The sequence below is a fragment of the Chiloscyllium punctatum genome, chromosome 13, assembly GCF_047496795.1.
Source record: "Chiloscyllium punctatum isolate Juve2018m chromosome 13, sChiPun1.3, whole genome shotgun sequence".
Taxonomy (NCBI): domain Eukaryota; kingdom Metazoa; phylum Chordata; class Chondrichthyes; order Orectolobiformes; family Hemiscylliidae; genus Chiloscyllium; species Chiloscyllium punctatum.
This window is the reverse complement of record NC_092751.1, coordinates 91,596,345-91,622,527: the sequence shown is the minus strand read 5'-3', so window position 1 is coordinate 91,622,527 and position 26,183 is coordinate 91,596,345. Positions and strand designations below refer to the sequence as shown.

Sequence of the window (26,183 nt, the reverse complement as noted above, 5' to 3'; positions counted from 1 at the left end):
CTGAACTCGCCAATATCCTCACCCCCTACCACACACACTATGCCTTGTTATGATATAAGGTAAAAACAATGACTGCAGATGCTGGAAAGCAAATACTGGATTAGTGTTGCTGGAAGAGCATAGCAGTTCAGGCAGCATCCAACGAGCAGCGAAATCGACGTTTCGGGCAAAAGCCCTTCATCAGGAATAAAGGCGGTGAGCCTGAAGCGTGGAGAGATAAGCTAGAGGAGGGTGGGGGTGGGGAGAGAGTAGCATAGAGTACAATGGGTGAGTGGGGGAGGAGATGAAGGTGATAGGTCAAGGAGGAGAGGGTGGAGTGGATAGGTGGAAAAGGAGATAGGCAGGTAGGACAAGTCCAGACAAGTCAAGGAGAGTGTGCTGAGCTGGAAGTTTGAAACTAGGATGAGGTGGGGGAAGGGGAAATGAGGAAGCTGTTGAAGTCCACATTGATGCCCTGGGGTTGAAGTGTTCCGAGGCGGAAGATGAGGCGTTCTTCCTCCAGGCGTCTGGTGGTGAGGAAGCGGCGGTGAAGGAGGCCCAGGACCTCCATGTCCTTGGCAGAGTGGGAGGGGGAGTTGAAATGTTGGGCCACGGGGCGGTTTGGTTGATTGGTGCGGGTGTCTCGGAGATGGTCTCCTCTACATTGGGGAGACTGGGCGCCTCTTAGCAGAGCGCTTTAGGGAACATCACCACCAGACGCCTGGAGGAAGAACGCCTCATCTTCCGCCTCGGAACACTTCAACCCCAGGGCATCAATGTGGACTTCAACAGCTTCCTCATTTCCCCTTCCCCCACCTCATCCTAGTTTCAAACTTCCAGCTCAGCACACTCTCCTTGACTTGTCCGGACTTGTCGAACCTGCCTATCTCCTTTTCCATCTATCCACTCCACCCACTCCTCCTTGACCTATCACCTTCATCTCCTCCCCCACTCACCCACTGTACTCTATGCTACTTTCTCCCCACCTCCACCCCCCTCTAGCTTATCTCTCCACGCTTCAGGCTCACTGCCTTTATTCCTGATGAAGGGCTTTTGCCCGAAACGTCGATTTCGCTACTCGTTGGATGCTGCCTGAACTGCTGTGCTCTTCCAGCACCACTAATCCAGTACTTGTTATGATATAGTCTGCCATTATACATCACCTATTGTTCACTGCTGGCAGTCTCCATTAAGAGCTATCCACCCTCCAAGCCAGATCATTACCCATTCCTTAGTCTGTCCAACTGTCCTCTCTCTTTGGGCTCTATCCCTACCCATTGCTTACTCCTTACCCCCTCCCTATCTTCTGTATAAAAAAAACATTTCCTCACCACCATCAGTTCTGAGGAAGGGTCACCGGACTCGAAACGCGAACTCTGATCTTTCTTCAGAGATGCTGCCAGACCTACTGAGCTTACGTTACCTGCAGTAGCACAGTGGTTAGCACTGCTGCCTCAAAGCACCAGAGACCTGGGTTCAATTCCCACCTCGGGCAACTGTCTGTGTGGAGTTTGCACATTCTCCCCGTGTCCGTGTGGATTTCCTCCGGGTGCTCCGGTTTCCTCCCACAGTCCAAAGATGTGCAGGTTAGGTGAATTGGCCATGTTAAGTTGCCGGTAGTGTTAGGTGAAGGGGTAAATGTAGAGGAATGGATCTGTGTGGGTTGCTCTTCGGAGGGTCGGTGTGGACTTGTTGGGCCGAAGGGCCTGTAAGTAATCTAATCTAATCTTTTCCAGCAATTCCTGTGTTTGTTACATTCAATACATTTGATTAGATTTTAATGTCATGTGCACCCGAGGATAAGAATACAGGAGAACAGTCGCCACTCTCCGGCGCCATCTTAGAATACAACAGTTAAAATTAAAAGCAAGAGCTGAAATTAATGAAACAGAAACAAAATGAAACGTCCAGATCAGCCTCTCCCATGCCTGCGCTATGAGTCCTAAGCCAGGTTCACCAATACCAATGCCACCACTGTTGTGCCTTGCTGCTGCCTGCACCAGACCCACCAATGCCAAAGATGCCATGCTTTGGTACCATCAGTCACCGCTGGGCCCACCTCGCTGACATTTTGGAATCAGTGTCAAAATCCACAACCTTCCTGACCAAATACAAAAGTGAAACCCTTTCAGCCAGCACTGACATCAGAGCTGCCGAAGATGCCGGGGACTCCGATCATTGGGAGTCCTTCGCTGTGCCCACCAACAACGAAGTCACCACACTCTGCTGCCATCTCCCATCGCCGTCCCTGATGCTGCCGTTTGCGCTGCTGCCGAGCTTCCCCAGGGTGAGAAGTAAGTGTAACCATCGGAACAAGGTCAGCCAAGTGGACCTCATAGAATTGGAGGTCCCTTATTGAGGCTGTTATCCTGCTCCAATCAGGGAGCCCTGGCTGACAGATATAAGCAGGAGGAACAAGGGTTCTGCTCATTCTAAGAGCCGGTTCTGAGCTAGCTGGGTTAGTGTCACGTACTGTGCATGTATAAATAAAGGATGACCTGGTGATGGGGTACATGCAGTTATTTCGGTAACAAAGTGTAGACCTTGAAGACTGTGATTTCCCCTGTAAATCTCCTCAAGCCTGGCAAACCATCAATCTGATCCAACTCCCTAGTTCTCAGAAGCCAACCTGCTCTGCATTCCCCCTCTCTTTGTCTGACTTTGGTATTGGTGCTGATTTCACTCTCTGCAAATCCCTCCATAAACCCTATGGCTTCTCCATTTCCCTCTCCTTCCTTCCTCGTTGATCAAGCTTTTTGCCACCGTTTCTGTCAGTTTTTGTCTGGGTGTCTAATGACTCTCACAGTACCTTTGAAGCACTTTCTGGCATTATTCTACATTAAGGTGCTACATAAATGCAAGTTTCCATCAAATGGCCTTCAACCACCATTACACTGTTTTAGTTTTCCTTTTCTTAAATGAGCATTAATTTCCAATACTCCAAACGACTAAAGTTGCTACCAATGAGTCACCAAGACCCATGGGGCAGAGGTTCATGGGGTCATATCCTGGATTTCTCTGATCTAATCTCAGCTGAAGGAAATTATAATTGCCATCTGTTTATTCACTTCTTGTGGTTTGAACAACTGAAACAAGCGAACACTTTCTAAATATATTACTTTGCAAGGAACATGGTGACTAACACAATAGGATTTTCACTCCAAGCTGACAGTGTGTGAATCACAAACATCCAAGAGTTAACTAGTCTTCAGTAAACCAAGTGTGTCACACTTCACGGGTGGCATTATCCCTCAGCAGTAATTTAGTGGGTCATCCTACTCTTATGGCTGTGGGGCAGGAAATGTCTGAATAAAGAAACCACAGGCACTGCGTTCCATTTTTTTATTGGAATACTGTCAATTTTGGATTAAAGTTTAATTGAACAGTCTTAAGCTCAATTTACAACAGAATTCAGCATTAAAAAACCCCTGTTCAGAAGTCCTTTCACCCCATGCAGAGGAATAATTCTCGGTACAAAAGCTGAAACCTATTCATTAAAAGAAGTGGAAATTCCAACTAGATTTAGACCGGGGGGAACACTGGTGTTCCATTTTCCAGGGGGAACACTGGTGTTCCATTTTTCCATGTATATCGAGTTATAGAGATGTACAACATGGAAACAGACCCTTCAGTCCAACTCATCCATGCTGACCAGGTATTCTAATCTAGTCCCATTTGTCAGCACTTGGCCCATATCCCTCTAAACCCTTCCTATTCATATACCCATCCAGATACCTTTTAAATGCTGCAATTGTACCAGCGTCCACCACTTCCTCTGGCAGCTCATGCCATACACGCATCACCCTCTGCATGAAAATATTGCCCCTTAGGTCCCTTTTATATCTTTCCCCTCTCACCCTGAACGTATGCCCTCTAGTTTTGGACTCCCCTACCCAGGGGGAAAGATCTTGTCTATTTCACCTATCCATGCCTCTTGTGATTCTATAAACTTCTATAAGGTCAATCCTCAGCCTCTAACACTCCAGGGAAAACAGCCCCAGCCTATTCACCTATATACCAGACATCAGTTTCCACAATTTGTAGGAAATGGAAAATATACAATTAATTAAATAAAACAATGAAGATACAAGTCACATAAAAAAAGTTGGCCGGAGCTGACAGGAAGCTGCAGTTTATCACAGAATTATTATCATGTGAAAGGAGGATACTCAGCCCATCGTGCCTGCACTAGCTCTCTGATCTCCTGCCTCTTTCCCCCCCCCCTTTCTATTCACAAAAACCTCTTGAATGCATCAATTGAACCCGACTCCACCACATTTACAGGCAGTGCGCTCCATGCCCGAACTACCATGTGGGAACATGTGCTTTTTTTTCCCCTCACATCACTCTTGCTTTATTTCCATATCACCTTTAAATCTATGCCCCCTCCTCCTTGTGTGGAATAGCTTCTCCCTATCTACTCTGTCCAGCCATTATGACCATGACATGAACATCAGCACATAAGTAGTAGATAAGGAATGTAAAGTAACATTTTTTTCGAATGCTGAGTGTTGTGCACAGGATGGATAAGAAGCTGTTGCCATTAATAACATTTGAGACTGTTCGGAAACTCCAGCTCCATTAACCCTTCAGGAGCACAAGTCAAAGATTTTTAAAAAGTCAATGCACTCCCCCCTGAAATCAAACTTCTTATTTTTGACACTTTTCAAAATCTTAGTTAGAGAACCTGGATAAACTTGGTAAGGATTTTACAATGGAATGTATTTTTCAAATATTTGAGTGAAATTTCTTCACAGACTTGACAGTTACATTTGATTTTCAGCATCTGCAGTCATTGTTTTTACCTAGTTACTTGCTAAATATTGGGGCTGAGAATTCAGTCTTCAAAAGCTTTGGCATCAATGAATCCAAATTAGCAGCTTTTAAAGTTTTTTAATACAATGAATTCAGATGTTAATTTTCATTAAACCACAGTCGTTTTCTCAGGGTTATATTTTGGCATGAGGTCAGTCTTGAATTAACTTACTTTGAGGGAAATAAACTTGCAATGTTTCCCGCAGCACTATATCTTCAAATTTAGTATGTTATTAGCAGGTTTTGGTTTTGTTTATTTATGTCTAGTGTCTATCTTGTGAAACAATCCCTTTCGAATTAAAATACTTGTTTCTCCCACAGTAACCTAAACAGTTTCACTCACCATTAGCCACAAAAACCATTGAAAGTAAAACAATTAAAAGTTTATCTTAGCTCTCATCCTTTAGTTGTGCAGTATGGAACTGTGTCCCAACTTTTCTGTGAATGAACTTTATTATCCTGTCAATTCCATTTGGTTTCACAGGACTGCGTTATTAACCAGAGGCTGGATAGCTCGCTTGCAATTTAGAGTAACCTAAATCTCAGCCCACCCTGGCTGAGATTACCATGAAGGCCCCACCTTCTTAATCCCACCCCTCAGGTTAAACTCACCAGTTGTCTCTCTCTGTGTAAGATCAGCATTATGGCCATCTGGAACTATGGCAAATTTACCTTTTATTAATGTATGACAAAAAGAATCATCCCAATAGTGTTGCAAAGTCTTTTTGAGTTTCAGTCCACCCACGTAACATTAACTACTCCCTCACCCATCCAACGACAAATCAATTTCTCTATCTTTTACACCATCTCCAGGCAAAATGAACAAGTAGTGGACTTGCTCCAACTCTCCAGTCAATGGTGCTTCAGTAACCAAGCGTCAAATAACATGTTTGGATATCTGGATATAAAACTGTTACATAACAATACAGGATGGTATCAAAGCCAATCAAACAAAGTCTTGTACAAAAGGACAAATGTTTTCATTCCAATTGCCAACTTCTGTCAGGGATATGGAAAGTAAGTGCTGGTTTCCCAGAGACCTTCTAATAAAGACCTACAATTTGTAGGGGACTGAAAAGGTTCAACAATACATTTTGATGCCTGTTTACAAGCTCTTCTATCTGCCTACAGCAGATATCTTTGAAAAAAAAATCTTCAGAATTCGGTATCTCTAACATCTAGTTGCAACAGACACATGGAAACACCACCACTTGCATGTTACCCTATTCTCAGGAGCTAGAACTTCCCATCAAAGAGCACCATGGAGTTCCCTCCGTGCAGTGGTTCAAAAGTGTGGTTCACCATCCCAATTAAGGATGAACAATAAATGATGGCCTCCTACCGATAACTCCCACAAATAAACAACTTAAAGCAAGAGAAAAAGGCTTACGTGAAAACTATGTCCCTTATCACTGAGACAAACATTTACAGTCTGAATGCTGCTGAGAAAGGACCTTGCATTTTATACGAAGGAATATCAGAACGGTGAGTAACCAACATCGATTTGCACTCCCCAATAACAGTGATTATTGCTGACTACTTGCATCAACCAATCACTGGTCATGGCAACCAAAGTTACAACAGCAGCCTCTGTGACTGTGAAACATAAATGCTGACCCTGCAACATCTGGTATGGTTGACACACAGGCCTCTGTCAGTGCCTCTCCTTCACTGCCTATTACACTGGCACAGCTGGCAGCTGGATCTGATGTGAGGGGCCTTGTGGTGCAGTGTGTAGCACTCCTGCCTCTGGAAAGAAGTGAGGACACCAGATGCTGGAGATTAGAATCAAGAGTGTGTTGCTGGAAAAGCACAGCTGGTCAGGCAGCATCCGAGCAGCAGGAGAATCGATGTTTCAGGCAAAAGCCCTTTGTCAGGAATTCTGATTCTTGATTCAGGGCTTTTGCCTGAAACGTTGATTCTCCTGCTCCTCAGATGCTGCCTGGCCTGCGGTGCTTTTCCAGCACAACACTCTCGACTCCTGCCTCTGGATCAGGAGCTCCAGGTTTGAATCATTCTCGCTCCCAGGACTTGATGGCCACAGAACTTGGGTCCATGACATGGAGATAAGCATGTTTATTATCAGCCTCTAGCTTCATGTGATATGGCTATGAAGGGCGCTAGGAGTGAGAGAAACTGAGCAACAACTGGTCCACGTTAAAAGATTCCGTGACAAGTGACCTCACTTCAAGGAAGTGCTAGGGACAAACATGTCTGATAGCCAATTAAAATGGAAGACTCTAAATTGGAAAATCTCCAACTACAGTGGTTTCTCTTGCTATGGAGCTGCCTTGAGTTAAAAGATACTGGCCTCTTCTTCCTCCAATAGATGCTATGTATTTGCAGACATAGGGTCCATTCCACCTTGATGATCCTCAGCTCTACCTCTCTGCCATCTCCACCTGTACATCAGGTTGTGTATCCAGCATTCCACCTCAATTCCCTCCAGTTGAGCGATAGGAAGAGGGAAGCAATCAGCTTTCATACTTGGTGACAGCGGAGGGGTCAGCATGTGCATTCAGGAGTTTATGGAAGTTGATAGTTCTCAGAGTACAAACCAACTTCATTTCACAATGATGGGCCACGTGAGGAAAGCAGAATAGCTGCGCTTCTCCTTTTTTCATAAGAGATCTGTCTGTAAAGATAAGTACTTATAGGCTTGGCCAAGATAATTACTTTGGAAAGTTCCCATTATTCCAACTTCAAGATGCAATTGATATAGCTTCTGTGAAAACTATCCAGCACTGAATTTAGAAGAACCTTTATTTTAAATTTTAATATTGTTTAGCAGCCATGTGATATTTTAGCATTTGCTCAGATCTCTGATTCTGAACCAACAGTGAAGCTAGTCAGGTCTTACTGCATCACTCAATACCTACCTCATTTTCCTCTCTTGTGATCTTTCTCATGAGTTTTCATCTTTGTCATGTGCCACTTTGTTGAGCTTGTAGTTTGTTTCTTAAAAGTACTTTTTGCACACTGGTCATCTTAGATGTTTTTAATCCCAGTTAGAACTTACAAGCAGAGACTGCTGGCAGAACTGTAGCAGGGTTGACTTTGAACATGATGGTCCCATGGGAATGCAGAGACTGGACAAATAAACTGCCCAGACCAGGAACAGAGAACTCCTGCCAAAATTCATGGCAGCTCCCCCCACCCCCCCCAATACCTTGGCTAGTGCTTGCCACCCAGCAAGCATAAGAGATAGATAAAAGCAGCAGTGCTCCTATCAAGAGAGTATGGGCAGCATAGTGGCTCAGTGATTAGCACTGCTGCCTCAAAGCGCCAGGGACCCGGGTTTGATTCCAGCCTCGGGTGACTGTCCGTGAGGGTGTTTGCACATTCTTCCCGTGTCTGCATGGTTTCCTCTGGGTGCTCCAGTTTCCTCCCACAGTCTAAAGATGCACAGGTCAGCTGAATTGGCCATCATTAAAAACCCCATGAGGGATTACAAGGATGAGGTGGTTCTGGGAAGGATGCTCTTCAAAGAGTTGGTAAAGATTCAACGGACTGAATGGCCTCTTTGCACGCTATAGGATTCCATGATTCTATTCCAAGATCATGACCAATCAGATTGCGGCTTCAACCCCAAGTTCCTGTCCATCCTAGACTCCATCGTGAATCAAATATGGGTCTAGCCAGAACAACAGCCTGGTCAGTGCTCTGGGTGTGCAGCAGAAGACTACTCCCTGAACACACCCGAGCAGTGTCTCTGGCAAGAGGTGACAGGAAGCGGTGATCAGAAAGCAGAGTGAGGAAGGAAAGATCAGGGCTGGCAGAGGTTGATGGTCAAAAGGGGCTTGATAGAGGCTTTTCTGTAGCTGCTCGTCCATACAGACCAGATTAAAAACGTCTTCATCTTTGAGAGCCAGCAGCTCCCCATGCAGTTTCAGTGTCATGTTTCCAAGATTGTGAAAACCAGTGTTAATTTTGAATCAAGCTCAAAAATCACACTTTCCCAGCACAATTTGAACATGTTAATGACAGTCCTGCTTGTCCACAGTAAGAAAATAAAACTATAAACTTAAGTCTTTCTTTCTTTATATCACACACCATTTGTGACCACTGGATTCCCTTGGCAGTGAATTGAATACATTTGAAGCATAGGCACTATTGGAAGATAGCAAATAAGGCGGTTTATTTGGGCTCAGCAAACACCCGTCAACAGTAGCTTTGTGATAAGGATCAGATGTTTTATAATTTTGATTAGGGGACAGTGATTGGCCAAGACACAAGGTGAACTCCTGCCTTTGTTCTTCAGTCAGGCCATAAGAACTTTTACACCTTCCTGACACGGATGGATGTAATCACATTCATTTGCTGGTCATTCCTGGCGTACCACAAAGTCAATGTCCTACCCGACGTAGAGTCACATGTGACTGATCAGGTTGTGCCCTCAAGTGTCACATGTGACTCTGTGGTAGGGTAGGGAATGTTTAATTTTAATATACCATCTCGTCACTATTCATTCCAAGCAATAGGATTATGCCTTCAATCTCTTTCAATACCAAGTTAATCTCTGAACATCTTGTGATCCATTCTCAACACTGGGTAGAAGATTCATTGCCGAATTTGATGTTTTATACTAGTGCCACTGAAATGCACTCATTTAGAAAAAAAACAAGGTCTGAAAAATAGCTAATACCTTCCCTCCCTTTGTAACTATTTTACAACCTATGCAGTGGTACCTTCCTGCGATTTGTCCTCGCCAAACTAACCTGAAGCTTTTAGAAATAGAAGGTAAATGTGCTGTATTGAACTATGAACTGACCAGAGGAGATTACAGACAACAAACCATCAACTGACTGCCAGAATTAAGGAACAGTTTCTACCCTACTGTTGTTAGAATACTGAATGGACTCTCAAACTCTTGACATTCGCCTGTACCTATGTTTTTGGTTTTGCTGCTGTTTACCTATTATCTATGCTACTTAATTTATGTGACCTACCTGTATTGCTCACAAGACAAAGCTTTTCACTGTGTCTTGGTACATGTGACAATAAACTCAATTCAATTCAAACACTAAAGTTCAGCTTCTTTTAAACAGTTAACATCCCTAAAAGAAGAAGCAGCAGCATCACTGGTTGCAAACCTAACACTCATTTAAACACGGTAAAAATCTGAGTCGAGAGTGTGGCGGTGGGAAAGCACAACAGGTCAGGCAGCATCTGAGGAACAGGAGAATCGACGTTTCGGGCAAAAGCCCTTCATCAGGAAAGAGGCTTGTGGGCCAAGGGGGCTGCAAGATAAATGGGAGGGGGGGTGGGGTTGGGGTGGGGGAAGATTGTTGAGAAAGCAATAGGTGGATGAAAGTGGGGGGAGAAGGTGATAGGTCAGGGTGGGGGGTGTGGAGGGGGGGTGGTGGCAGGGTAGGGATGGACAGTAGAAACCTGGGAAAGAAAGCTGGGCAGAGTATGGATTTGATTTGCATGGGCTGCTTCTCCTCACATGCAGCAGGAGAAAGTGAAAACACATTCTGCCAAGTATACCGATGACACACAGGGTTAGAGGTTCACTTTCGCAGATGACAAGGTTATAGAAGTACGGATTCAGAGGTTGGATAAATGGGCAGCGCTGACCTCCTGAGCTGGCATGGGGAACCCACCTGCAGCTGGTTTAGGGAACCACCACATCAGCAAAAAGTAAAATCCCAGTTAAACTTCCACTGCGTCCCGTACCTGCCCTGCCAAAAAAAACAAAATGGCTGGCAATGGCGATGGGGTCAGGAATAAATCTTTAGGTTCCCACTATCTCCGCACCTGAATTTGGGGAGCTCCAAAAACTCAGCCCAGATTAGCCAGCTCAAACTGAGCAGCAGAACAGGGGCTGAATTACCTACTCCTCCTGTTTGTAATAGTTGGGACAATCTCCAGTGGAAGCTGGTTCTCCCAACTCCAAGGAGCCCAAAAGAGAAGCGGGGTGACCAAACGACAATCCAGGATGGAGTCAACACCTTCCAGGGAGAAGTGAGAGTAAGAGAGAAAAAAATTTGATGAATTAAAGGAGTAACTTTAAAAAAAAAACGAACATCCTGAGACAGCTGCTTCTTTTTGGCTCAGTTTAGCTGGAATCTCCAAGATTTCATCATTCTGTTCCAGTAAACCATGTGATCTTCACAGCTGAGCCTCTACTTAAGCAGCAGCAAAGCAGCAAGCACAGACCACAAACTGCACGCTCCAGCAGTGAAAGCATCTGGTCTGCTCTGAAACATTCCGCAGGAGCTGGAGCTGCAGGCAAGCAAGACAACGCAGAACAGATACAAAGGAAGGCAAACTGACTGACGGTCTCAAACAAACAGCAACACGTAAGTCCTCTTTTTATTCCATTCCTCGAAGCAACTTCTAACTGTAAATCAAATACTTGTGCACCACTGAACAAAAAGCCTTTTCGTAACAATCAGTTTCCCAAGTGCTGCAAAAGCACTGTTCTGTCACTGGACTTGAAATATTAAATTTGCTATCTTCCCACAGATGTTGCCAGACCTGCTGGGTTTCTCCAGCAATTTCTGGTTTTATTTCACACCTCCAACAACTACAGTTCTCTGTTTTATTTAGTTATTTCCAAGTATTGTTGTTTGAGGCATACTGTTGTTATATGCAGAATTCAATCAATAAGGTTTTGGGTTACAGTTACACATTCGGCATTTGCAGCTCGCAATGCATGTGATTTCTTAAGTTTTTGACCAGTTGTCCTCTTGTGTTTTTAGGAGGTTAGAACACATCTACAAAACCAGCAAGAAAATGAACTGCAAACTCCAGGCAATAACTCTCTTGGCTCTGGCATTTGTCTGTGCAGGTCAGTAACAAAGTTTTGGTTAATCACTGATTCCAGTTATAAGTGAAAACATATGAATTACGTTCTGTTGTTTGTGAAGTGATAATAAATTCCATCACAAACTGTCTTTTACAGAGAGCACCGTCAATCCACCGAGATGTCTTTGCTTGAATGTTGTTAAAAAGGTGCCACACAGACTGATAGAGGACTACTTAATCATTCCGAAAGAAACACATTGCTCAAAGACTCAAATCATGTAAGTAACACTAAACTACAAAGAGATTTTCCTGCTAAAGGGACGGTGTGAAGATGGACACTGCTTTTAATCTTTTATTTGAAGCCTGTAAATAAGAGTCTAGTAGTTTCTGCACTTATTGCAAAGTGAGCAACCTGTGCATAGAATCACAAATTAAAATGTTAGTTAAAATGATGCTGAGGGAATAAAATCCACCAAGTTTTCAATAAATGTTTCAACTTAAAAGACCTGCTTACTAAATGTTGGATGAGTTGCCAAAAGAAAGGAGGGCTCAGGACACAATAAATCTTCCTCCTGCTATGTTACAAAGAGTGAGAGTCAATGACAAACAATGGCTCAGTTTGATGAGCTGAGTTATATTTCCTGCTGGCACTTGATCTATATATAGCCTGTGTTTCCCAGACAGAGGTTTTGTGAGAGACAAATACAAATTCAACTTTCTCGCCAGCATTTTCCCTCCTTTCTGTTTACAAGAAATTCATTTTAATTTTGAGCTACAAAGCCCCAGACATCAGAATAGTTATTTTGCAGTCATCTGGAAAATGGCCTTAGGTCAAAGTTTAACTTCTTCCCGAATTCTATGATGCACATTAGAAAAAGTACGATGTTCCTCTCAGGTTAAAGTAAAAAAAAACTGCAAAAGTGAAAGTTTTAGAGAGGCAAATCAAAATAGAAATATGGTTTCCAAGATTACTCAAAAACACAAGAATATAACACGGGGTAAAGACGAAAAGAAATGAACCTCAAGTAAAAAGTTCTGTTAATTGCTTGATGGTCACTGCTAATGATTTTACAGACACTTCATAGATCCATTTCAGTGTCCAAATAAATCTTTCACCCAACAACCTCAACAGCAGCTAAAGACTGTAAAGACACATAACACAGAAACTAACATTAAGTTTCCAATCGTTGTATTCTTTCAGACTTGTGGTAAATGTGAACAACTCACAAATGGAAACGTGCCTTGACCCTGCAACAAATCAAGGCAGAGCACTTGTCGAATGCTGGGAAAGGTGAGTTCAAATTATTTTCTTCTTATGACAGAGAAAGTAAGTTACAATATATCCTCTTCGTTCAAATGAATGGAAAGTTTCAGCACTGTTATATAATTTAATTCAGATATTAGATCATTCATAATTTTGAGGATAATAAACTTTGAATCACCAGGAATCGACCTTATTAGGATTATTAAATGGAAAAAAATATATAAAATCAATACTAATTATGCAGCATTTGAGATCTATACCAACTACCGCTAATCAAATCATAGTTAGGAGCATATACAAAATAATCCGTTAGTTTAAGCAGTTAACTGTTCTAGTGTCAGGTTGCATTCTGTCACAATACATCAGCTGTAGAATTGAACATTTTATAATCAACCGATTAGCATTTGCAATATAGAGATTAAAGAATGCTAATTGGCCACAAAACACGTGGGTGTATGTAATAGAGTCAACAGGACAGGTCTTAACAAGTCTGTCCTTAAAGGATAGAATATTTCGTCCTTACTGCAGTATCCCTATGGGCCAGAAAGTCTGGGGTTAAAGTTCAACTCTGCCCCAGAAGTGTGTCATAACATGTATGAGCAGATTGATTAAAGATGATTAAAAGTAATTTCATATTTGCTTTGTGAGCATTTCTATGTATCATAGTGAAACAGCAGTTGCGCTGATTTGATTAGCATTTAATCAGCTGAGTCAACAATTGTGCAAATTCATGTGTGTAGTTCAATACCTGTCCTGTAGTTTTCCCAAATACCAGGATTAAATAATTGAAGTAAGTGCCAAATTAATGAGTTAATTCAAAGTGTTAATTCATCAAATTGTCCAAATTAATGAGTTAATTCATCAAATTCATTAAATGTTTTCACAAAAGAAACTCCACTATTTATTTAGACAATATAATATCTTTTACTATCTGAATGACAAATGCTTCCAACTTTGTCACCAAGTATAATGCGCACAAATCAGAACCTAATATACATGACAACTGAAATTAATTTGTGATCATGTTTACGCTGCAAATTCAAGACAAAGCAGAACATTTGACTAAAGTTTTGTCTTATTGTTCTATCATTTCCACCTATGTACAATTCTACATAATATATTTGATTATAGAAGTATATACTAAAAAAAGATCACTTGCAGTAAATATCGAGGATTCTTAACGCTTAAGAGAGTTGGAATTTGATAAGGCATATTAAAGTTTCAACACTGTTGTGATCATTTGTAAAATGTATTGTTTCTCTCTCTCTCTCTCTCTCCCCTCCCTCCAGAATTGGCCATGATATTACAAGGAAGAGGGAATGTATTCCACTAAGGAAGAGAGGCACCAACAACTAAGAAAGAATCAGACCCATAAAGGAGAAGTGGAGGGAATGTGATGCCCTTGGAGAAGATTTAAACAAAAAAAAGGAAATTCACACCTTTTGACTTCTGATGTCTCTTGTGATGTGCATCACAGGGGCAGCGAATTTTAAAAATTGCTCAAACTTATCATTTCAAAACCAAGAACCACAAATTGTTCTCTTGGTGTCTTGATTCAACCCATTGACGGTATTAGCTGTATTTAATTTCAGTATATTTAGGTGAAAAAAAAAGCTACTCTAATGAAGCAAATAGGTTATTTATATATTGTCATTTAATCCCGTAAGTTACACTGATATTTCTTGTCATAAGCACTTTCATGTCAAGTTTGTCCAAAGCACTGTGTAAAATCTGATGCTATAGCACATGGTGTCACAATGCAGATCAAGGCTTGTCACACAAAAAAAGATCAGGCAGCATCCAACGAGCAGCGAAATCAACGTTTCGGGCAAAAGCCCTTCATCAGATGAAGGGCTTTTGCCCGAAACGTTGATTTCGCTGCTCGTTGGATGCTGCCTGAACTGCTGTGCTCTTCCAGCACCACTAATCCAGTATTTGATTTTCAGCATCTGCAGTCATCTTTTTTTTGTGTGGTAAAAACAATCACCAGACAAGTGAAGATCTTTGTGCCGTGCAAGTTGCTGAACCGATTAATCGTAGATCGAATTAATCGGGTCAGTTAATGTAACTAAACTATAATGCATTCCATAAGTAATGCACATTAAAAATGTCAGTTTGAATCTTTATTTTATTTATGTATTGTTTTATATTGCAGATAAGGTATTTTATATAAAGAAGGACAACATTTTCCAAGTGATTTTGTAGAACAGAGGAAATGTATTTTTTTTTCAAACTTGAAGATAACACCATGTATACATTGGCATGTTTTGAATAGACATGTCTTGGTCAAAGCTGAAATTTCTAAGTGTTTTATAATAAAATTCAAATAAAGGAAGAAAAACTGAATTCTCTTTTTTTGATTGTCACAAAACACTTTGCATTAATATTATTCTATAACTGACCACATGCCTATAGTTTATCCTTTTTAATTCAAGAACACCTTAACACTAAATTTTATAAGACCATAAGACATAGGAGTGGAAGTAAGGCCATTCGGCCCATCGGGTCCACTCCGCCATTCAATCATGGCTGATGGGCATTTCAACTCCACTTACCCGCATTCCTCCTGTCGCCTTTAATTCCTTGTGACATCAAGAATTTATCAATCTCTGCCTTGAAGACGTTTAGCGTCCCAACCTCCACTGCACTCTGTGGCAATGAATTCCACAGGCCCACCACTCTCTGGCTGAAGAAATGTCTCCACATTTATGTTCTGAATTGACCCCCTCTAATTCTAAGGCTGTGTCCACGGGTCCTAGTCTCCTCACCAAATGGAAACAATTTCCTAGCGCCTAACCTTTCCAAGCCATGTATTATCTTGTAAGTTTCTATTAGATCTCCCCTTAATCTTCTAAACTCCAATGAATACAATCCCAGGATCCTCAGCCGTTCCTTATATGTTAGACCTGTCATTCCAGGGATCATCCATGTGAATCTCCGCTGGACACGCTCCAGTGCCAGTATGTCTTTCCTGAGGTGTAGAGACCAAAACTGGACACAGTACTCTAAATGGGGCCTAACAAGTGCTTTATAAAGTCTCAGTAGCACAACGGTGCTTTTATATTCCAACCCTCTTGAGATAAATGACAACACTGCATTCGCTTTCTTAATCACGGATTCAACCTGCATGTTGACCTTTACAGAATCCTCGACTAGCACTCCCAGATCCCTTTGTACTTTGGTTTTATGAATTTTCTCACCGTTTAGAAAGTAGTCCATGCTTGTATTCTTTTTTTCAAAGTGCAAGACCTCACATTTGCTCACATTGAATTCCATCAGCCATTTCCTGGACCACTCTCCCAAACTGTCGAGATCCTTCTGCAGCCTCCCCACTTCCTCAGTACTACCTGCCTGTCCACCTATCTTCGTATCATTGGTAAACTTCACTAGAATGCCCCCAGTCCCTTCATCCAGATCATTAATGCATAACGTTATGCTGCGGCCCCAACACTGAACCCTGCGGGACACTGCCTGTCACCGGCTGCCATTTCAAAAAAGAACCTTTTATCCCAACTCTCTGACTTCTGTCAGACAGTCAATCCTCAATCCATACCAGTAGCTCACCTCGAACACTATGGGCCCTTAGCAGCCTCCCGTGTGGCACCTTATCAAAGGCCTTTTGGAAGTCTAGATAGACCACGTCCACTGGGTTTCCTTGGTCTAACCTACTTGTCACCTCTTCAAAGAATTCCAACTGAGTTGTCAGGCACGACCTCCTCTTACTAAATCCATGTCCGACCCTGCTCTTCCCAGAATTTAGAAACCTCATTTCATTCACTTCATTTGAACAAAAAAATTTAGTGAAAGGAGCACTGAATTAATATAAAGAATTGCATTCATATAGAACCTTCAAATGTTGTAAAATATCCCAAGGAGCTTCACTTGTTAATTTTACATCAACTGCTAAGACAGAGAATGAGAATATGCTTTTTCATCAACAAGTTATTGGAAAATATTCAAATCAGTAATCAAAAGAATTCAGAAAAATCTTATTGCTTTAAAAAAAGTAAGGGGAAGCTATTCAGTTCCGACACTTCATGGTTAAATAAACACAAAATGGTAACATTATTGGAGAAAGAGACAGAATTCTCACCACATAAACAATGAAAAGAATGGCATAAGGGAATACGGCAGGAGAAAATAAACCTGAAAGGAAAGATGGACTCCAAATTGGCTTTTCTTCAAGTTCCTTGATAACTTAAAGTCTTCTACATTTACACAAGTGACAAAGAAAATCAAGGATAGGATTATGGTTGATGAAGTGATTTACAGGCTAACCGCACTGGCAAGCAGACAGCAAAGAAGGTGGAAGTAGATTAGACTCCTACAGTGTGGAAACAGGCACTTCGGCCCAACCAGTCCACAATGACCCTCCGAAGAGTAACCCACCCAGACCCATTTCCTTACACTTAGTCCTAACTAATGCACCTAACACTATGGGCAATTTAGCATAGCCAATTCACCTTTGGACTGTGGGAGGAAACCGGAGCACTCGGAGGAAACCCACGCAGACACGAGAGAATGTACAAACTATATACAGACAGACAGTCATCCAAGACCGGAATTGAACCTGGGACCCCGGGGCTGTGAGGCAGCAGCGTTAACCACTGAGCCACTGCGCCACCCCCAAGGCTGCTCTCCTTAGAGATAGTGAGTCGAATCTGAGGGTCACCATGCCTCAGGTGAGGGGAGAAGTTGAGAAGGAGAGTCCTTCATAGTAAACTCAGCTGCTGAGGGAATTGAATCCACACTGGTGACACCACGTTGCTCATCGCTAACCAACCGTCCAACCAACTGAGCTAACCAACCCTCTAAAAGGAAGAGCTTAAAAATGCGTTGCTGGAAAAGCGCAGCAGGTCAGGCAGCATCCAAGGAGAAGGAGAATCGCCATTTCGGGCATAAGCCCTTCTTATGCCTGAAATGTCGATTCTCCTTCTCCTTGGATGCTGCTTGACCTGCTGCGCTTTTCCAGCAACGCATTTTTAAGCTCTGACCTCCAGCATCTGCAGTCCTCACTTTCTCCTCTAAAAGGATGAGCCAGACATCAGAAAAGAACAAATGATATAAAGCTATGTAACATAACAGGAGATGACTGATAAGTTCAGCAAGCTGCAAAGAATAAAGTCTTGTGAATCCAGTCAAAAAAATTGGGAAAGACAGCAGAGACCATTTGTTGATTTAAATTGATAATTAAAATAACTCTGAAAGAAAATAATATGGTGAATTGTTGAATTAAATTGCAGAATTAAGTCTGTTGGATATTTAGTCCATTCAGTTGGCTGAATATCTCAACATATTATTTCAAAACATTCTCTTCAGCTTCATTTTTAAATTGTATTTTTTACTTTCATCCATTTATTTCCCAGATATAAAATGGGTATGGTAGCTTGTATCAAAGGAAAATTGACAATGCTAGGAATGTTCAGGAGGTCAGGCGACAGAATGAATGTTTCAGGTTGATGACCCCTCATCAGAACCAGTCATTATCCACTGCCCATGTTCCCATCCTACACATTCCACTAACATCAGCCAAACCAAAACTGTGCTGTTCATATCCTGTCACAGCAAGCCCCTACTTGCTCATCAATTCCACCATCACTGAACTACACTGGCTCTCAGTCACCAAAAACTCAAATATTAAACTTCTGTAATTATGTTTAAGTTGCTCCAAGGCCATACTCTTCCCTCCCATGGTTTTATACACCTCCATATCCACCACTTCCCAAACCCTCTTCTCACCACACTAGCCCATATTGTTACCAATCCTGGTGATTTCACTTTCTCCTTTCAAACCGGTCATGACCCATTTTCCCAGAAAGGTCTCTCCTAAACCCCTCATTTTTTGCAATCTCCCCCTCCCTAGTTGCAATCTCTTTCTGCTCTCCAAATCTGTCAATGTGTTTTTGCTTGCCTGATTTATAGAGTCATACATCACGGACACAGACCCTTTGGTCCAACCAGTCCATGCCGACTATATTCCCAAACTAAACTGGTGCGACCTGCCTATATTTTGCTCATATCCCTCTGAAAAACCTTTCCTATTCACGTACTTAGCCAAATGTCTTTTAAACGTTGTAACTACCCACATTCACTACTCCCTATGGCAGTTTACCCACTGCTTTCTGAATAAAAAAAATTGCCCACGACCTTTTTTAATCTCTCACCTCACCTCAAAAATATGCCGCCCCTAGCTTTGAACTCTCCCACCTTGGGGAAAAAAAACCTTTGCTATTCACCTTATCTATTATGCCTGTCTTTCCCAAAGCTCTAAGCTTGCATCTCCCCCAGTCAGGTCTCTGCCACAGGTATCAAAGCCACTTTTATTGAAGCCACTAGTGACATCCTACTGAACAAAAATAATTGTTCACTCTGTCTCTTTCTGGACACATCTGCACTTAGTGGTTGACCAGCATCCTCCTCCAGCGTGTCTCCATTGTTATCCAACTGGATGGAACTGCTTTTAGCTGTTCTGACTCTTAACTGAGGGCGGAAGTGGGTACTGCAGATGCTGGAGATGAGAGTCTAGAGTAGAGTGGTGCTGGAAAAGCACAGCAGGTCAGGCAGCATCCGAGGAGCAGGAAACTCGACGTTTCAGGCAAAGTCCCTCATTCCTGATGAAGGGCTTTTGCCTGAAATATCAATTTTCTTGCTCCTCGGATGCTGCCTGACCGGCTGTGCTTTTCCAGCACCACTCTACTCCGGATTCTGATCTAAGTCTAGCCAAAGAGTCAGCATCAATAGCTTTCCTTAACGTTCTCACTGTAGCTTCTGGGGTTTACCCTCAGATGCAAATTAGAAGGAATCGACCTGCTGCCATTGAACATCTTCCAAAAACATGCCATCAGTTTGCATGAGGATAAACCTCTCTTAACACTTCCAATGACCCAAAATTGTCAAGGGCTTGTCTGATATTCAATATTGAAAGGGCAGACATTTTCTCCAGTGAAAGATTGGGAAGAATGAAGGCCTTGAATGTGGTAATGACCAGGAATCGGCCCTTTCCTTAATAATTTCATCCCTCGCCCCAGCAAGGCTGCTTGCCGCCTTCGCATCATGTAACTTCGAGATATGCTTTCAACTATCCATCCGTCGTGAACACTACCCTATTGCCATTTCCAGAAGACTGCTCATCTATGTTCAAATCCATACTCATGTCCCTTTAAACCCAACTATTCTGTTGCACTCCTCGTGGAGTCATAAAAGCAAGGAAGCAGGCCCTTCAGCCCAACTCTTCCATGCCGACCAGGTTTCCTAATCTGAACTAGTCCCATTTGCTTGAGTTTGGCCCATATCCCTCTGAACCTTTCCTATTCATGCACCTCCCCAAATATCTTTTAAATGTTGTAATTGTACCTGCCTCTACCACTTTCTCTGGCAGCTCGTTCCATATACTCACCACACTCCGTGTGAAATTGTTGCCCCTCAGCTCCCTTTCAAATCTTTCCCTTCTCACCTTTAACCTATGCCTCTTGTTTTGGACTTCCCTATCCTGGGGCAAAGACCTTGGCTATTCACTTTCTCTTTTCCACTCTGATTTTATAAACCTCTGTCAGGTCATCCCCTCAGCCTCCACTGTTCAAGAGCAAACAAATGCTCCAGCCTATCCAGTCTCTCCTTAAAACTTAACCCTCCAGTTTCAGTGACATCCTTGAAAGTCTATTTTGAACCCTTTCCAGTTTAATGACAGCCTTCCTATAAAAGGGCAACCAGAATTATATACAATATCCGCATGTGGCCTTACCAATGTCAGAGTCATACAGCATGGAAACAGACCTTTCCATTCAACCAGTACATGCCTACCATGTTCCCAAACTAAGCCAGTCCCACTTAACTAGGCTTGGCTCATATCCCTCCAAACCCTTCCTATTCATATATCCATCCAAATGCCTCATAAATGTTGCAATTGTCCCAGCCTCCACCACATCCTCTGGCAGCTCATTCCATACACGTACCACCCTCTGCATGAAAAAGTTGCCCCTTAGGTCTCTTTTATATCTTTCTCCTCTCACCCTAAACCTATGCCCTCTAGTTCTGGACTCCCCGACCCCTGGGAAAAGACTTTGTCTATTTATCCTATCTATGCCTAAACCTAAAATACGTCAAAAAGGTGGGACTAGATTGGGTTGGGATATCTGGTCGGCATGGACAGGTTGGACCGAAGCATCTGTTTCCATGCAGTACATCTCTATGACTCTATGCCCCTCATAATTTTGTAAACCTCTATAAGGTCACCACTCAGCCTCCGACGCTCCAGGGAAAACAGCCCCAGCCTGTTCAGCCTCTCCCTGTAGCTCAAATCCTCCAACCCTGGCAACATCCTTATAAATCTTTTCTGAACCCTTTCAAGTTTCACAACATCTTTCCAATAGGAAGGAGACCAGAATTCCACGCAATATTCCAACAGTGGCCTAACCAACGTCCTGTACAGCCACAACATGACTTCCCAAATCCTGTACTCAATACTCTGACCAATAAAGGAGAGCATACCGAACGCCTTCTTCACTATCCTATCTACCTGCGACTCCACTTTCAAGGAGCTATGAACCTGCACTCCAAGGTCTCTTTGTTCAGCAACACTTCCTAGGACCTTACCATTAAGTGTATAAGTCCTGCTAACATTTGCTTTCTCAAAATGCAGCACTTCGCATATATCTGAATTAAACTCCATCTGCCACTTCTCAGCCCATTGGCCCATCTGGTCAAGATCCTGTTGTAATCTGAGGTAACCTCCTTCGCTGTCCACTAAACCTCCAATTTTGGTGTCATCTGCAAACTTACTAACTGTACCTCTTATGCTCGCATCCAAATCATTTATGTAAATGACAAAAAGTAAAGGACCCAGCACCAATCCTTGTGGTACTCCACTGGTCACAGGCCTCCAGTCTGAAAAACAACCCTCCACCACCACCACCCTTTGTCTTCTACCTTTGAGCCAGTTCTGTATCCAAATGGCTAGTTCTCCCTGTATTCCATGAGATCTAACCTTGCTAATCAGTCTCCCATGGGGAACCTTGTCGAATGCCTTACTGAAGTCCACATAGATCACATCTACTGCTCTGCCGTCATCAATCTTCTTTGTTACTTCTTCAAAAAACTCAGTCAAGTTTGTGAGACATGATTTCCCACGCACAAAGCCATGTTGACTATCCCAAATCAGTCCTTGCCTTTCCAAATACATGTACATCCTGTCCCTCAGAATTCCCTCCAACAACTTGCCAATCACCGACATCAGGCTCACTGATCTATAGTTCCCTGGCGTGTCTTTACTGTCCTTCTTAAACAGTGGCACCACGTTTGCCAACCTCCAGACTTCTGGCACCTCACCTGTGACTATCGATGATACAAATATCTCAGCAAGAGCCCAGCAATCAATTCTCTAGCTTCCCACAGAGCTTTTGGGTACACCTGATCAGGTCCTGGTGATTTATCCGCCTTTAACCGTTTCAAGATATCCAGCATTTCCTCCTGTGTAATATGGACATTTTGCAAGATGTCACCATCTATTTCCCTACAGTCTAAATCTTCCATATCCCATTCCACAGTAAATACTGATACAAAATATTCACTTAGTATCTCCCCCATTTTCTGTGGCTCCACACAAATGCCGCCTTGCTGATGTTTGAGGGCTCCTATTTTCTCCCTAGTTACCCTTTTGTCCTTAATGTATTTGTAAAAGCCCTTTGGATTCTCCTTAATTCTATTTTCCAAAGCTATCTCATGCCCCCTTTTTGCCCTCCTGATTTCCCTTTTAAGTATAATCCTACTTCCTTTATACTCTAAGGATTCACTCGATCTATCCTGTCTATACCTTACATATGCTTCCTTCTTTTTCTTAACCAAACCCTCAATTTCTTTAGTCATCCATCATTTCCTATTTCATCAAGCTTTTGTTCAGCTGAGCATCCTACAAGCTCTGAGGAAGGTTCACTCAACCCGAAACGTTCACTCTGATTTCTCTCCACGGATGCTGCCAGACCTGCTGAGCTTTTCCAGCAATTTTGGATTCACAGCATCTGCCGTTCTTTTGGTTTTTACCCTGATATCTCTTTCTGTGGCTCACCATCACCTTTTGCTTCAAAAAGCTTCAGTGAAGCATCCTGGGATGTTTTATGTTAAGGTGCTACATAAATGAAAACTTTCATTATTGATTCTGTTGCGTCACCACTGACGAATGTGTTGTATGGAATTCATTCTCCAAATATCTCAGCCCAGCTGTCCTCCTGCAGCAATAATGCGGTGGTGTTTGGAATTTGCAATAATGTCTGGAAAAGCTCAGCAGGCCAGGCGATGTCTGTGCACTGCAGAGTGAACTTTTCGGGACAACGACCTTTCATCAGAACTGAACAGAATCTCGAAATGGAATGCATGGTTTGGAGGAGCCGGTGTTGGACTGAGGTGGACAAAGTTAAAAATCACACAACACCAGGTCATAGGCTAACAGGCTTATTTGGAAGCACTAGCTTTCGAACTACTGCTCCTTCATCAGGTGGTTGTCATTTGAAGAGTTTATATCAGTGGAATGCGAAATGGGCAGGAAAGGAGGTCAGTGATCACATCCTCCTTAAAGCTGAACTCTTGGCCTAAATGTTATTTTCATTCACGCGTAAGATGTAGGCATCGCTCCAACGGCCAGTATTTGTTGCTCATCCCTGGTAAGTTTGATCAGTCATCACTATCACAGAATCACAGGATTAGTACAGTGTAGAAGGAGGTCATTCAGCCCATCTGTGTGCCTACATTCTTCTTTAGTTTAGCATCATTTTTATGTCTTGCAGATGGTTGCTGATGGTTAATATTAATTTCGTTATCCACTGGTTGGTGATGAACTTTTGCTATGTAACAGACAGTCCCTGGGGTTCTTGATAAAAACAATCCCAAAGGGAGGTGTAATTTGAAGACCCTACACACAAACATTCCCAGTGCTTACGAACAACTGTGTTCTATTGCCCTGCATTGTGTTCCAACTTGGGTATAAATTGACTTGTGAACGGACTCCAGAATCACAACCTGTACTGCATACTTTACCGTCGTTGCAATAGTTCATGTTATGATGAACTGGTGTACAGAGGTTTGCCTTGAGGCTGTCAAGCTGATGTCGTGTACTCAACCTACAGTATAATTAGCCTGCACAATGGAGCACTGATACTCCAGCCAAGACCTCATAACTTTGTTTTGCAACTGATCCGCCAACAGAGGCCTTAGCCCCCAGCCTGATGACTCTTGGCAATCAACATTGTTCACTAATCGGATCACTATCACTGCGTAGGCAGATTCAGATAAACCCTTCCTCTGCTGGTGTGAAATCTGTAATCTTAAATTGACAATAAATTACTTTCTATTTTATTCATTTTACAAAAAAAACGAAAAGTTTTAAAAATCACTATTCCATGGCCCTAAATTAATGACAGAAGATGAAAAACTCTACTTTGTCTCAATGCCTTACACTTCTGTACAATTTTATTAAGTCAGTGGAAACTAGTCAACGCTTAGAATCCATGTTAGCCTCCTCCCACCCAGATTAATCCAGCAAAAGAAAACTCGAGTGCGTGGTGCTGGAAAAGCACAGCAGGCCAGGCAGCATCCGAGGAGCAGGAGAATCGACGTTTCGGACATAAACCATTCCTGATGAAGAAAATGTTGATTCCCCTGCTCCTCGGATGCAGCCTGGCCTGCTGTGCTTTTCCAGCACCACACTCTCGGTTCTGAGCTCCAGCATCTGCAGTCCTCACTTTCTCCGAGCAAAAAACAAGCGAGGCCAACCATTTGGAGAATGGCTTGATTTCAAGAACCAGGAGGTTACTGTAATAGCCCCTCGCTGACCATTCACCTTCTCTTCTACTGTTTCTCCACTATCTCCCTGGCCCCCACATTCAGGGATACTTTCCTTCTTACTGTATGAAAACCACAAACACCTTCACGCGTGGCGCTATAAACTTTCCATCAGGGGATTAAAATTGAAGGACTAAGTTCAACAGCAACTGTTGAAAACAAATCTGAAGTTTTGTACTTTACAACATTGCCAGAACACTTTGCAATCAATATGTTCTTTCTGTAGCACAAATACCGCAACATGGACACAGGGCAAGTTATTTCCTTCACACTAAGAGCCACCAAACATGGGGAAAATTAAGAAGATAGCTCTAAAGGAAAAATGTGATCACAGCTCTTATATAACTGGAGTCGTTATGTTATTTCAACATTTTCAAATCTCTGTTCGCACCTTACCTTCCAGCTCTGCTACTAATTCACTGCCCACTTCTTAGATCAATCTAGGAGAGAAAAATGTTCATATAGTTCTACTTTTAAAAAAAACTAAAACACCCGACAGAACCATAACACATAAAACAAATCAGCAAAATAAATAAAATGACAAAAAGTAAAAAGGGATATCAGACAGCCAATGAAATAACTATGCTGAGGCTGCTAGGCCATCACCAAGTCACCCTTTACTTATATGTACATGGGCTGTGACCAGCCAGTTCAAAGCCAGTCCCTAGACTGAGGATATCCTCTGACACTCCTGTTTATATCTGTCAGCCAGGTTAACGACCCCCATGAAGGATCTCACAGTCTAAGAAATCCACCTGGCCATGGTTCTAATCACTACAGCCTTTCTGCCATTTCTATGCACATGAATTGGAGATGCCGGTGTTGGACTGGGGTGTACAAGGTTAAAACTCACACAACACCAGGTTGTAGTCCAACAGGTTTATTTGGAAGCACTAGTTTTCAGAGCGTTGCTCCTTCATCAGGTGATTGTCGCCCACCTGATGAAGGAGCATCGCTCTGAAAGCTAGAGCTTCCAATTAAACCTGTTGGACTATAACCTGGTGTTGGGTGATTTTTATCTATGCACATGAACTGCAATTGAAGTTTTATATCCAATTTCTACACCTTATTGTTGCAAAGAAAGGAATGGTATTGTATGTTGTATATAATTACTAGGTACTCTCACAAAAAACACTTCATTTAGCACAGGAATCCAATGTGTTGCAATCTGAGTCTTACCAATTATCATGAACTACATGAAATGAAGTTTCCTCGGTATAGATGGTATATCACAAGACAAATCTGATTGTGTCTTGCATTAAGTTAACTGGTATTGACAGAAACTGATCAGATTTAATAGAACTAGCACATTTCTAGACCACAGTTTCTGGACATTCTGCTACAGCTCTTTGGAAAAGAAATTTACAGATGACCACAAAACCATTGTCATATAAAACCATCTGGTTTACTAATGTCTTTCAGGGATGTAAATCTACCATCTTCATCAGGTCTGGTCTACACGTGACTCCAGACTCACAGCAATGTGGCTGACTCTCAACTGCATTATTCCTGAAAGTTGCCACCAAGGTTGATGGGGTTGGTA

The 26,183-nt window shown here is 42.5% G+C and overlaps 1 protein-coding gene across 18 annotated transcripts in view; it reads right to left on the bottom strand.

Moving 5' to 3' along the window:
* Positions 1-26,183, bottom strand: part of rassf4a (Ras association domain family member 4a) — a 274,406-nt gene that overhangs the window by 168,482 nt on the left and 79,741 nt on the right. For 4 of the 18 annotated variants that reach the window (XM_072583220.1, XM_072583215.1, XM_072583222.1 and 1 more), the window contains one exon: positions 25,037-25,080. The exons of 13 other annotated variants lie outside the window; for them this stretch is intronic. The gene's annotated coding sequence lies outside the window, so the exon portion shown is untranslated. Of the gene's footprint in view, positions 1-25,031; positions 25,081-26,183 lie in introns of all 18 variants that reach the window. One more of the 18 variants, XM_072583223.1, reaches the window with a different exon arrangement.